The sequence below is a fragment of the Melospiza melodia genome, chromosome 22 (genome assembly GCF_035770615.1).
Source record: "Melospiza melodia melodia isolate bMelMel2 chromosome 22, bMelMel2.pri, whole genome shotgun sequence".
Classification (NCBI taxonomy): Eukaryota; Metazoa; Chordata; class Aves; order Passeriformes; family Passerellidae; genus Melospiza; species Melospiza melodia.
This window is the reverse complement of record NC_086215.1, coordinates 10,247,315-10,251,183: the sequence shown is the minus strand read 5'-3', so window position 1 is coordinate 10,251,183 and position 3,869 is coordinate 10,247,315. Positions and strand designations below refer to the sequence as shown.

The 3,869-nt window shown below is 49.6% G+C and overlaps 1 long non-coding RNA gene across 1 annotated transcript; it reads left to right on the top strand.

Moving 5' to 3' along the window:
- Positions 1-2,408: 2,408 nt before the first annotated feature.
- On the top strand, positions 2,409-3,150 carry LOC134428270 (uncharacterized). Its single transcript, XR_010030360.1, has 3 exons — positions 2,409-2,474; positions 2,943-3,004; positions 3,124-3,150. It is a non-coding gene; the product is annotated as an uncharacterized LOC134428270 (long non-coding RNA).
- Positions 3,151-3,869: the final 719 nt, after the last annotated feature.

Here is a 3,869-nt window from a genome sequence, read left to right as displayed (position 1 = left end):
GAGATCCCCCCATTCCTTCCAATTCCAACCCAATTTTCCCTTTTCCTGCCTGCTTTGCACTGCTATTTTCCCGTGATTCAGCAAATTCCAGGGCAGCAGCTGAAGGGTTAAAGAGCCTCTCCTCGTCAAGTTGCCCCCAGGGATCCTTTCCCCAGCCTCAGTCTTGGCCTTTGCTGAAAGATTTCCTCCTTCCCCGAGATGTCATTTAGGCCATTAGGGGGATCTTTTGCAGGGAATAATGCCTCCCCCTTACACGTGGTCCCCCTTAATTAGTAATTAGGATAATGCAATATTGAAAAAGCAAGGCACAAATTTAATTAGTTGTGTTTTATTAGAGTAACTAAGGAGAAGGCCCCCGGACTCCACGGAGGGAGAGGGATCAATACTGAACATCTATTTTCACTAGAAAACAATTGCAGCTGATGGGCTGTCTGTGGGGGAAGCCACCCTCAGCCTCCATCCCTGCCTGCCCAAGGGAAGGGGCAGCACAGGGCCTGGAAAATAAATGATCAATACCTCCAGAGAGGGGCTGTGTACTCTCAGTGAATGTTCTGGAGCAGATTTAATAGGAGCTGACACATAGCTATGGGGAGATGGCCTCCATTCCTCAATTAACTCTATCTTGTAAGCTCTTCTGGCTCAAATGGTGGCAGAAAAGCTTGGGTTTTGCATTTTTATCTATTTTTGAGGGAGTTGGTGAGTCTGTTTTACAAGGAAGCCCCTTCCCACTGCCACCCTCTGGTCCCTGTCTGCCCTCAGTGACCCAGCACAGCCGTGTGTGCTCACCAAAAAAACCACCATGTCCCTTTCATGGGGTCCTTCCCCCCTCTCAGGGGGGGCTTGGCATCCTCTGAGATGAAACAACACTTGTGTTTGCTCTGCAAACCCTTCTGCTGGAGATCTTGTGAGATGCTTCCTCCTTGGCAGGGCTCACACAACCCTGCCTTTATTTACACGCTTTCATCTCAGCACGAAACCTCCCAGCTGGGCACACGTACACACCTGTGCCAGTGCCAGGGACTCAGTGAGTGCCACCTCTTTGCATGGCTCCATAAAGCCACCAGGCAGCTCCCAATCTTGCCTTTTCCTACCTCTGCTCCATAATTGTTCTCCAGCCTTCCTGCATCTCGTGGAGTACGGAGAGCAGGGCCCTGCTAGGCCAGGAACTCTGCAGGGTGAAATAAAGGGACTCCATGCAGGCACTTGTAGCTCAGCCAGGAAGATAAAAGCTGGAAGAAATGAATTATTCTTGTCTGGTTGTTTGAGAGACAAATAAAAGAGTTGCTGGACGTTGCAGAGAGCAGGAATGGCCACCATGCCAAGGGTCTCAGGCCAGCACCATGGATATGAGGACAGCAAAATTAGGCCCATGTAGGCTTGATTAGAGATCAGGCTTCAAAATACAACCCACCACCAATGGTAAAGATAAAATATGAACTCACAGAGATTTCTGTGAGTTTTCTTGAGATTTCTGTGAGATTTCTTAAGGCAGGAGAGGGATGGTGTTACACAAAGGGAGCCGGGTGTGACCCACCCTCCCCACGGAGGCCTCTCTCGATATTTAATGCTCTCCAGCACGATTTGGTACGCGGAGATCAGTCAGGCTTTGATAAGATCATAGCAGGAGGACAGGAGGAAATTGCAGTCTTGCCCAATGCTTGATCTTGTGCTGCTGAACCTGCTGTATGGGAGACGTGATGGTCCAGCCTTAATGGCATCGTATTAAGCTGAGACAATGCAGCCCCGTGACCTTGTGATGCTTGATAGCCATATGTGCTATTTTAATGAAAAATCGGGGCTTAACTAAATGGCTGAGGGCTGTTAGCAGGGTCTCACTCCGAGCTGAGCCTGCTCTGAGCCGGGGGGAGGGAAAGGGAAGGGAATTGGGATGTAATAGCCATAATCATCCCTCAGTCAATGACCTCCTGCTCCTCTGATCGTGGCCCATGGTGCTGCTGGAGAGGCAAACCCAACAGGGCTCTGACCCACCTGAGTCTATGTGCTCAAATTTGGGTTTGGGCCTCAGTTTCCCTCAGAAGGAGCCAAAAATCAACCACTACCACATCACTGGGTTGTGTTGGGGTCAAAACACAACCTGATTCAGAGCTATTCCCCCTTGCTCCAGCCTTCTCCATACCAATACCCACCTCTAGGAGCAGGAACTGGGGCGGACACCCCTTCCAGGCACACGCACTGGTTTCCTCCCCCAACAAATTGAAGCTGTAAATATCGATAGCCTTCTCTTGCAGGGCTTTTTAATGCCCTCCCATACTTAGGAACTATTAAGCGCACCCATCATTACTAACCTGCGAAGTAAATGCGTCCTAATGGGCAGGCGAGCTACGCTGGCCCCAACAAATCATTGCTAATGAATAGTACCTGGCACATCCATCACCCTTAAACGCCAGAGCAAATCCATCTGCGTTAGCCGCTGAAAAGAGCCAGGCGGATCTCGCCCTCCCTTTCTTCCCAAGGTAGGGGAGGCTTTGGCAACACGTGAGCGTGGCTGTTTCCAATCTTTTTCCCCATTCCTGCAGTCAGCATCCCCATCCAAGGCGCATTTCTCAATCGCCGGGCTGCTCCCGCACACAATGCCCAGAGCGCTCTGGCAGCCGCATGAAAGGCTTTAAATAGAAACCAGCGTTTCTCCCGCGCGCTGCACACAATGCTTGCCTGACCCTTCGCCGACCTCACCCTCAAATCTGGGGTTCACAGCCCCAGCCTTGAACCCGGCTCTGTTTTTTCATGTTTGGCCTCTCTATTTCCTGAGGTCAGGCAGCCCACCGCTCCATTAGCATGAAGCAACTCAGGGCTCATTTGCCAAAACTGACATCCTGGGAAAGTCCTGATGAATTTATGAATTAGAGGCTACGGATGCCAGTAAAAGAATTAAGGACTTATTTATTTATATACGTATTTATTATTATTATTATTATTTGCAGGAAATCGGCCGGGATGCTGCTGTTTGCTTTTTCTGCAAAGCACCGCCAGCCTTGAACGCTGTGTCAGCAGCAGTTTTCTTTCAGAGAGGAAAAAACACATTTTTTTTCTTAAGATCTGTTAGGGGTTGGGCTTTTGGGGGGTTGTTCTTATTATTATTGTTATTATTTTTGGTTTTTAAAGGAAAGGCCTGAGGAAGAAAGTTGCTGGAGCAGGAAGCTGAGGGAGCCATCCCGGCGGGGCGAGGTGCTCTCACCTTGCGGAGCGCGGGGATTGCGACACCCCGAGCAGCGGAGAGGTAAAATTTATATCCCATAAATCACATGTCAAGTGCCTGCGAGGAGAGGTCATTAAACAGATGTATGAGGCAAGAGGCAAAGTCCATCCATTTCAGAAGACGCTCCCAGTGTCAGCAGCTCTCCAGAAGTCTCGAGAGGCAGAGGGATCCAACCGGCACGGCAGCAGCTTCCCTGATGCTCTCTTATTTATTTCCTCCTCTATTTATTTGGAAAATTGCACATTTGATGGCGTTTTCTTTACTGGAAGAAGTTCCCGAGCTATGCTGTCCCCTGTCACAGCTGCCCAGTGCGGGGGCTGTGGGAGGGGAGGGTGGCACATCAAACAGCTAGGGAGGGATGGAGTGATGGATGGAGGCTGCCCTGTGATTAATAATCAAACCAAGAGCTTTTACTGGGCGTCATGTGTAAAATGTGGCTTTGGAAACATTTGTCTTCATCCCACAAACAACAAGTGGTGTTTCTTTCCCTTTCTTTGTTTCTCTCCCCCCTCTTCCCTCCCCCTTTCCTCCCTTCCTCTCCCTCTTTTTGCTTTTCTTGCCCAGAATCGCTGATTAAAATCTTTTCCATGCTTTACCTGCTCCAAGTGGCTCCTGTTCTGGTTTGATTTATGCTTTGCTTATCTCAGGCTTC